Below are 10,314 nucleotides of genomic sequence, written 5' to 3'. Positions count from 1 at the left end.
CCATTAGCCCCGTCTGGAGCCGTGTCCTCGCTGGGCACTTGGGCGGCCCCACTGCACCCTGTCCCCAGCCTCCAGCAGGGGAAGTTCACGGTTATTGCTGCAGCAGATTTGCCTTCGCTTCATGCAGTTTGCAGCTTAATGGGATTTATTTTGCGCAAGTCTGGTTGGAGCTGCTCCTGCGCGGAGCAGTGGCTGGGGGCTGCTGTGCCAGCAGGGCTGGGGGAGCCAAGGACAGCCCCGGCCTGGTGCTTGGCTGTGCTGATGGGATGGGGAAGAACAGCCTGAGCCAGCCTGAGGGGCCATAGGAGGGGCTGTCATTAGGCTTTGCTGGGATGCTCACGTTTCTCAATCGCAGCTCTTGGCCTCACCAGAATGCCCTTCCCAGATGAGAATTTGACACGTGCTTCCCTTTGGAGGCACAGCTCACCCCAGTGCAACCGGCACGTTTGGTAAAGTCTGGGGGTTTTCCTGATTTAAAGCAGATGAACAGCAGTTGTGGCACATCCTGGTGGCTTGTTTTCTGGGCAGTGGCACATCTTCTTTTAGGGAGAGAGCAGAGAGCAGAGGGCAAACTCTGGCAATGCAGCTGGTGTTGGTTTTATTTCCACTTTAACAATTCGGACTTCAGAGACTCTGTTCCTTCGCGCTGGGGCACAGAGTGGTGATGAGGAGTAAACTCCTGGCCTCTGTGTTTGCTTTTCCCACCCTCAGACGTGACTCAGATCCCAGTCTCAGAGACTGAGCCTTTGAAAACACACAAACCTCCACCCGCAGCATGTCCTTCATCTGGAGACTAATTACAAGATGATACTGGACATGCCAAAACTTTATAAGGCTTCAGAAAGTGATTAGACAAATTGTAGGAAGAAAAAAAAATCCATCAAGAGCTATTAAGCATCAAGACAAGCTCTAGGACCCAAATGGGAGGACACCAGGAAAATGTCCCTCCAGACTGTTCTCTCCACTACATCCACTCTTCCAGACCCAGCACTGGGATGTTGGGCTGAAGAGACCTTTGGTCTGGTCCAGACACGCTGATTTTGGCCTCTCCCTCTCCCTCTTCCCTCCCTCTCCTCTCCATTATTGCAGGGTCTCTGTGCTGTGCAGGGCTCTTTGCCATCACTTTCTGGAGATTTTTTAATCAAGAGCTGGTATCTCTTGGTGCTGGAGCAGAATGTCAGGCACATCTGGAGTGCTGCAAAGAAGCCTCTGGGATGAGGATCTGTCACGGGAAGAGCAAAGTGTGGCTCTTCAGACAAAAATTTGTTGAAAAGAAGAGAAAAAGGAATCTGGAAGAGACTGCTCTTGGTTTTCACAGCTGAGGCTGGCATGCAGGAGTGACAGAGCCTGAAAGCCCACAGGATGCAGCCAGGGAGGGCTGTGCCATCAAGCTGCACCAGCAGCTGGCTGGGGCTGGGCTTCAGCTGCTGCTGGAGAAACCACACCACAGGAATGATGGCTTTTATATTGGATGTGGGCTACAGAACCAGGTATCCACTGAGCAGCAACTTCAAGTACATTTCAGTACTGTCCTCAGTGCTTCTGTGTTGGATAAACCCCTGGTTCAGTTCATTTCTCTCAGCTAGCGCTGTTAGTCTAAATAAAACCCTGCCCTCTTCTTGGCCCCAGGTCCTGTTGTCTTGGTTTCAAGCCCATCACTCTGCCCTGCCAGAACCTGGCAGCACAGTGGGATGCTGTGCCCAGAGCCACCCCTGGGAGCCTGCCATGCCCCCAGGAGAGGCAGGATGCCTGATCCCTTTGGTGTCCAGCTCCTGTGGATCCCCCCTGCCCAGCAGTGCACTCACCAGCGTTACTTTTTTCCAAATAACTGAGCCACTCGTGTGTCCATCATCTTTTGGAGGGTGAGACCCTGGTCACACAGGTCTGCTTCACTCCCTGCCCGAGTGGGAGGTGCTGCTGGCTTTGGGCTGCCTGCCCCTGGCTGCGTCCCAGGAGGGGACCTGGGGATGGGGAGAGCTGAGCTCTTGGCTTCTGCCTTCTCGTCTGGTTTTGAGCTGTGATTCCTGCACGGAGCTCTGTGTTGGGGCAGTATTTCATGCTTGCCGGTGTTGGCTGATAAACCTTTGATTATCACTTCTGGGAATAATAGCACAGTAATGAATTATATTCACAAGAATAACTGTAATAGTCATAAAACTGCAAATAGAAGAAAATTGTAAATCAGTCACCCCCTTGTAATGTGCTTGCTTCATCTGAATCACCCTCCCTGGGCAGATTATCAATTTTATTTGGCTTTTCCATCCTAAACTTTTATTAAGTGGGGTGCCTCATGCGTAAAGATACCCAGCACAGGCCATATGTTCCAGGGATTTATCTGTTTACTTTGCCTTCCTTCCCTCCCTCTCCCCTCCCTCTCCTGGCTCTCAGGACCTGCAGGCAGCTGACCTCGGACCATAAACGACACATGTCCCTAGTGTCACTTTATTATGCAAAAGAAAAAAAAAAAAAAAAAAAAAAAAAAAAGGCTGTCAGTGATGCACAGACCATCCTCTGTGCTGTGCAGCATTACCCACACCCTGCAGCATCTTTAGACTCCCATGTAATTAAAATAGAAAGCCATTAGCATAGCTCCAGGGTAATCAAGGGGACACATCCTCAAACCCAGCGTGTCCTGGGCTGTGACACTGCTCCCAGTCCATGGGACAACGCTCATCCTGAGCCTTGTGGGTAAATGGGACAGCCCCTGGGCTTGGAGAGGGGTGGGATGGTGACAGTTTGCCCCTGTGCTGCTGGGACTGAGCAGATGGAGAGTGTGGCTCTGAAGGCAGAGCCATGGCACCAAGAGCTGTCTGTGTCTCTGCTGTGGCACTCCCTGTGCTTTGTCCTGGCCATGGAGGGAGGCAGCAGCAGCAAAAACTCCTGGGTCCAAATATCTTCTCTTGCTTGGTGCTGCATGGTAATTGTTAGCAAAGTCTTCATCTTCTCTTTTTTTATTGCAGAATCATATATTTAAAAAAATCCCTTTTGTTTTCCTCTAAAAGCCACCTGTTCGTGCCTTTTTCCTTGTCTTCTATCAGAAATCCTCTGGTTTCAGTTGTGTTCAAAGGGTTCAAGGCTGGCACACAACCAACTCTAAATCAATGCTGATGGGGAAGAGGTGAGAGCAGCCCAATGAGCTGGGGAAAGGTGCAAATTCCAGTCAGCCAAACACAGCTGTTGGGTTCGGTGACCCTTTTGGAGGCAAGCTGCATGCTGGAGTGGAGTTTGCTTCAGCTGGATGTGAACCTGCCAGGGCCTGCACGGTATTTCATGGCTTTTGGAAACACCGACTGCAATTTTCCATCATAACACAGCAGGGGAAAAGGGAAAAACCACAGACCGTGTGATTTACGAGATGCTTCTCTTGGATTTCCATCTGTGATCTGAAATTACCGAGCAATGTAGAAACCCCGAATTGTTGCTCTGACTGCTCCCATTGTGGGTGCTTTTGCCATGATTTTTCATGCTGCTCCAGCTTCTCCTTCCCCATGCCCAGCAGCCTCCAGCCCTGGCTCTGGCCCCTTGCCCAGCAGCAGGTTGGTTTTGTGGTTCATGATGGTCAGAGCATTTTGGGTGGTTACTGATGGCCAGTGGAGCTGAAACCATCTGCACCCATCAGGGACTCTTGGTCAGTCTTTTTACAGTTTAGCAGGACCTGGAACATCTGTTGAGTGAAGGATGTGCTGGAGACCAACATTTTCTGCTCTGGCAAATAGTTCCTTGCGAGCTCAGGCTCATTTGGCAGAGCAACAGGCTCTTGGCAAACACTGGGGCTGTGAGTGTGTGTTAGTGCAGACACAACCCTGGGCTCGTCCTCCTGGCCCTGCACACCTGGGCATTGCCTGGCTTTTCACCAGTGCAGCCTCAGGGGTGACCAGAGAGGGGTCAGGGGCTTTTGGCCAGCTCTCCCATTGCTTCTGCTGCGGGGCTGGTCCAAAGCCAGGCTTGGAAAGTGGTTTTCCCAGTCTTCCTGGAGTGGCTTGCATTATCAGCCTGGAGGTATCTCAGATCACCAGCCCTGCTCCTGCTGCTGCTGGATTCATTTGGGCTTTTCCAGAGCTCCTGTTTGGCCTCATCTAAGGAAAACCAGAGCCTGCCAGGCGTGCACCATCAGGAAGGCTCCAGCCCTGCTGTGCAGCTCAAATCGTTCCTGGCTTTGGCAGAGCTGGAAAATGCCATGAGCACCTGAGCTGCAGAGGTGATGGGCAGGAGGTGGGTGGATGGACAGAAGGTGGGGGCACAGGGTCCCTGTGACTCGTGCAGGTGCTTCACTGAGCACCCAGCACCGGACATTACCTGCACATCTGTGATCCAAGGGGCTCAGGGGGAAAGAGCTGTCACTGGAGCATGGAGAAGGGAGGTGGGAGTGGGAAAGCTTGAAGATACCTCAGCATCTGCTGGAGATTCAGCCCAAGAGTTGCTCCCCAGACAGGGTGTTGCTTGCATTTTCCAGGGGATGGATTGACATGTGCTCCCCAGTCCTCTGTTTCCAGGGATGCCAGAGGCTGGGGGGAGCCCACGATGAGAGCAGAAAATCCGTTCTGGGATCCCTGCAGGGTGTGTGAGCTGCCCTTGGTCCTCCAAAAAGCACTGTGGGAGTGAGCTGTTGCTTGTGCTGCTTCACAGCCCTGCAAGGGGTGGGGACAAAAACCTCGTATGAATTGGATTTTAAAGGCAAGTTCAGAGTTCAAAAGTAGCTGTAATTCGAACAGAAATCTGCTCTTTGCAGCCAATTAGCAAGGCTGTGAAAGCAGCAGGAGCATCGCATGTTTTGACAGCATTAAAAAGGCAACAAAACTAAACAGTGTGCGCTGAACATGGCACCCACGAGGGCTGCTCAGAGCCGAGCTGGTGGTGCCTGCAGAGGCACAGCAGCTCCCAGGGACCAGCAAAGTCCCAGCCTGTCCTCCAGACCCAGCATCCCTGCCCTGCCCTGCCCTGCCCTGCCTGGCCGCTGTTGGCAAGAGAAAATGACACATTTTTTTGTTAATTCCACCCAGAGCAGTTTTGCCTGCAAAGGTCTCTGTTTGCTCCACGTGGTTCCCCTCTTGATTCTTTTTGGATTGAAAATTTTCTTGGGTGGAAAGGTCTGGTTTTGGGCTGTCTCCGTGCAGGGCAGGCAGCATAAGGGGGAGGCTCTGTCTGCCTGGCTGTGCTCGCATGAACAGATGAGTATGCATCTGTTTCACTGTCCCAGCAGAGTGAATGAATGAGCCTTTAATTAATTTATTAATAAAATAATAAGAATTAGTTTGCATTAATTATTTTAGCAGACTTGGGGAATCACACAGGTCTGGCACAGTATCCAGGGTGTCACCTAGGGAGAAGAGTGGAGGAGGAGGACTCTTCCTGACAGGAACTTCCCTGTGTGTAGGACGAGGGATGCTCCGTTGTCCTGAGGATGCAGGAGACCTGAGAATCCTCAGGTGATTTCTTTAGGGCCTTTGAAGCACTGAGGCTCCCAAAGAGCCATATTTTGCTTTTCCTTGACAAACAAATACTGGAAGACTTCACGTTTGCTGTCTGGGGCTCACACACAGAGTCCCTCTGCTCATATCAAGAACCTCTTGATGCAATCGCCTATGGTTTTTTTGTGAAAAGGGGCTGATGTGATTACCACAGCTCAGGTGTGCCCATAAGTGAGGGGCTCCAGTGCCTTTTGTCCCAGCTGAGGCAAGAGGAGGCTCTCCACACACTTGTTACACGTGGCAGGGATGGCAGCAAGCAGGATCCAAGTCCCCTTTATTTTGGCACCTGAGGAGGGTGCGGACCCCGTCCCTGGGGACCTTCCTGTCCCCTTCTCGGGACACTTCTCTGGCAACAGCAAATGACCAAGCCGGTGGCTTTGGGAACGGCACTTGGAGGAGCTCCGGTGCCAGGAGGAGCCGGGGTGGGAGCAGCTTCTGCAGCAGCCCCAGCTCCGGCTGGGATCGCTCCCGGTCCCGGTCCGAGGTCCGGCTGCGGAGGAGCCGCGGGCGCAGAGGGAAGGGGCCGGGAGGATGCTCGGGGTGACTCAGTGACCCGCTCCCTGCTCAGGGTTTCTGTTCTGCAGGTGAACGCTGCAAAGCAGCTCCCTCCTTCCATCCCCCTCCCCTCCAAGCCAAAAAACCCAAGAGCTGTGACAGCTTGATTTAGGGTTGGATAATGAGACAATCGTGAGGAGGATGGGTACAGCGGGAGCCGCCGCTTGCCAAATCATTTGGCTTAATTGATCAAATATTTTTATGCATCGTTTATTCCTTTAAGGTGACCATCAGCCGCTTCTCTTGCAGCTCTGAAATGAAAAGAGCAAGGCTGGAATTCACCCAGGCTGAACCCTGCGACAGCCGGGGCTGGGTGGCCCCGAGGACCTCCTCGGCCACCGAGGACTGGCCCGGCAGCCCGGCCAAGAGGAGGGTGGGCGAGGGGATCCGGCCTCTCCAGGGCCTCCCAGGGCACCTCTGCAGGTGGCATCCGTCTGGCAGGGCTTGTGCCAGCCGGGCTGTGGCTGCCCGTCCCCGGGGACCGCTGTGTGCCGTGCCAGGCTGCTCCTGCCATCCGCCCTGCGAAGGGAAACACTCGGCCAGCCGAGACGGGCGCTGAAACCACTGCCAGGAAATGTTTTCCCCATGCAATTAAGTGGTTGTGATCACTAAATACTTCAGCCGGAGCTGGATCTGTTAATCTACAGAGGGAAAAAAAAAAAAAAAAAAGGACGAAGCAAATCCGCTCCTTGTTGGCTGTCGCCTCCCACCCTCTCGCTTCAGGATGCATTGCTCTGGGTGCGGGCAGGAGTGGGGCACACACCTCAAATCCCAACCTTCTCCTTCGGGTATCGCTGCTCCCCGGAGCCGATTTCAGCCCCCTGAGCCCCCCAGCAACCCCTCCTCCTTTGGGTTCAGGCTGGCACCCGCAGGGTTTCTTTGCCCGGCCAGGCTTTGGCACACCGCATGTGGAGCCCGGGCGGGCTGTGGCCGGGGGCTGCTGGAGGACAGGTTTCGTGTCGGGGCAGGCAGCAGCAGCCCCATGGCTCCTGCCCGCCCGCGATCCCGGGCACAGCGCTCGGCTGCTCCTCAGCTCAGAGCAAACCAAGAGCTGCCTCTAGCGGGGCTTCGCGGGGCTCCAGGCGAGGAGCTCCTGCCCGGCCCTGCCCTGGGGACTGCTGCCTGGCAGTGTGTCCCCATCACACAAAAACAGCGCGGAGAGGGGCTCCACGGCATCCCATCCTGCCTCATCCCCATCTCATCCCCATCTCCATCCCCATCCCATCCTGCCCCATCCCCATCTCATCCCCATCTCCATCCCCATCCCATCCTGCCCCATCCCCATCTCATCCCCATCCCATCCCATCCCATCCCATCCCATCCCATCCCATCCCATCCCATCCCATCCCATCCCATCCCATCCCATCCCATCCCATCTCCCTGTGTTATCCACACTTCCCTAGTCCCCAGCACGGTGCTCTCCCCCTGTCACTGTCAGCCCAGATCCTGGCTCTGAGCTCACCTGTGTGTTCTCGTGTTTGGATGCTGCCTGGCACACAAGAACCTTGACTCAGGCTCCCTTTCAGCTGAACAAAAGAAAACCTTCGCTGCTGAGAAGAGAGCGGCAGCAAAGGTACACCTGGCACTGTGCTGCGTCACTCCAAGGACAGTCTGGGGGGAAGAAAAGCACAGGTGCTGGCAGGAAAAAGGAGAGAACAGCAGCGATGGCTGGCAGAGGATAAACACGGGGACCATGTGTGCTCCTTTCCAGGGGTGGCTTCACTGGTGCACCGGGAAATGTCAGCGACTGAAGAGAATTGGTGCCTTGGCCCCACGCCTGAGGGGTCATGCTCAGCCCTCAGCACTGTCCCCTCACGCCCTGACTGTGTCCTGTACTGCCTCTAAGTGCTACATTTAGGTAAAACCTTACAAAGGGAAGGCTTTGTAAAACCATGGCTCAGGCCAGCTACTTTGGCTAAGAGAAAAGGACTATGGGAAAGTGACTCAGCTGAATTAGGGGTAGAAAAACAAGTCATGTAACCACTGCGTGCTCACCACTCTGTGGTGGTTGGTTGAATTATGTTTGTTATTGTCGGGGGGGTTTCCTCACCTGAGCTTTAGGTGGTTTAAGGTCCTTGGCCCTCTAAAAAGCCCTGAGTCGCGTCCGTGTAAGAAAGCAGAGTCCTCAAGGTTTGTTTTCAGGTTTCTCGTGTTGTTTATTATTTGGTATCTCAAAATTTTCTCTGCTCCCAGCTGAGGTCTGGACAGCAGCTGGGACACGAGGCGACTGCCCCACAGATGGGATGTCCCCTAACATTTATACAGAGAATTACGTACTAGTTATTTACTATTTTGTGCCAATGCCCAGTGCCCACACCAGAAGTGACATTCTACTTTGGTCCAATCTACTCTAACTTCTTTGTGCCATCACCGCCCCAGAAAATGCAGGACGAGGAAGAAGGAGAAGTACATAAGGTACCACCCAAATTCCACCATCTTGTCCCCATTTACTTCTATTCTAAAAATTCTAAGACTATTAAATTCTACATCATCTACTGTGCTAGACTACAATTTTCACATCCTGGGAGTTTGTAATTACTTCTGCAATGTTGAGAGCTTTTCCCATGGATCAAAATCAAACCCGGTGTCTCCCTGGGCTCTGTGCCAAGGTCTCCGAGCCCCCTCGACCGTCTCCACACCCCCCTGTCCAGGGCTCAAACTCCTTTCCTCAGGTCCCAGGCCATCCAAGGAGATGTCCTGGACTCCAACATGTTATGATTTAAAACTGTGTAGCTGATAACTGAGTAATTGCTGGAAAAGGCCAGGTTTTAGGAATAAAGCAGCTCTCCTTTGCACCTGCCTGGGGACTCTGTCACTACAGACCATCACCTCATATCTAAGGACACCTTTCCAAGCCAGAGGATGCTGGAACATGCTCTGGCTGAGAGCTAAGAGATGGGGCAGCTCATGAGAACAACAACCCCAGGTGCTATTTTGGACTCTTGCAGCCACCAAATTCTGTTTTCTCTTATTCAAAAACCTCCTTGTGACAAACCTCCACTAACTGTCCTCTTGCTTCACCTAGAGAATCTGCAGGAAGAAAACCTCATGGTCCTTTTGGAGCTCCTGGCCAGGTGAGCTCCAGCAGCATCCATGGGAAGCAGAGGTCTCCTCTCCCACATGGTGCTGATCCTCTGCACTTCAGAGCAAGTCAAGTGACATAAGATTTCCTTGATCACACAGCAGGGGTGCTGGTCTATATTCCTGTGCTTCAGGAAGAAGCAGATAGACTGTGAGGCTTCAGAAGAAGGCTAGAAATCCTGGAAACATTGGAATTGAAATGCAGGGAAGAAGACAATGAGATAGAGGTAAATTGGCAGCTGGGGCTGACACTTCCAGCCCAAACCCATAGGAGGAAGAGGAACTGGCCTGTGCTCCCTTGCTGCCAGTTGAGGAAGGTCACTGTGGTTGAAGAATGTCAAGAGAGTTGCCATTCTGTATGACCACTAATGGTATTTGCAGCTCTGCATTTAAAAGTGATGATAAAGGTAATCAAGCTGTCAGGAACAAAGATGGATGGAGAGCTCTCTGGAGCCAGTGAGGGATTCCCTGCTTTCAGTGAGCAGCAGCAATTTATATTTCACTTGCACTATGGACTCAGAGCAAGGAACAGGGCAGAAGTGCTTTGCAAAAACAAGGTAAGAAGGAGTACACAGACACTGAATTTGTCTCTGCTTGAGCTTCTAGACCTTTTTATGCCATCTGTAGACATCACCACGAAGTACTGCAGGGGTTATAAACTTTTCCCAGAAAATATTTTGATGAGCAGAAGTCCCTGGTGGGATAACAACTGGTAGCTTCCTGCAGCCAGGTGCATGCTGACAAAGAACAACCTTTTTCCCGTCCTTATCTTCCCTCTCAAGGCTTCAATGAGGTCCTTCCAGCAGGAACTGCAGCTCTTTAGATCTATCTGAGCTACAAGGTCCAAGGTTCTTTCAGAAATACAGTCTGCAACATCAGTGGTGGAGATGAAGGAATGGAGAGAGGTGTGAGGACTCTCCAGCTGCAGAGCCACTGTCCTTGGCCTGCCAGCCAGCCCCACACCTCAGGTCTTTGATGGATGTGCATTCAGAACTGTAGAGTGGAGACCTCTCTTGCTATTCTCTGAGTTCTCCTTTTGTCACGACTCTGGCACCCCTCCTGTCTTCTGTCTTCAGATGTTGTCTCTTTTCTCCTCTTACCTTTGTGTGGTGTCACAGCCAGCAGCAGGAACAGCTGGCAGCCTTTCTTCCTTTGTGACACAGAGTCATCCAGCACGGGGCTGTCTCTGTGCTGATACCGTATCCATGCA

The sequence above is a fragment of the Sylvia atricapilla genome, chromosome 14 (genome assembly GCF_009819655.1).
Source record: "Sylvia atricapilla isolate bSylAtr1 chromosome 14, bSylAtr1.pri, whole genome shotgun sequence".
Lineage (NCBI taxonomy): Eukaryota > Metazoa > Chordata > Aves > Passeriformes > Sylviidae > Sylvia > Sylvia atricapilla.
Note: the sequence above shows the minus strand (reverse complement) of the source record.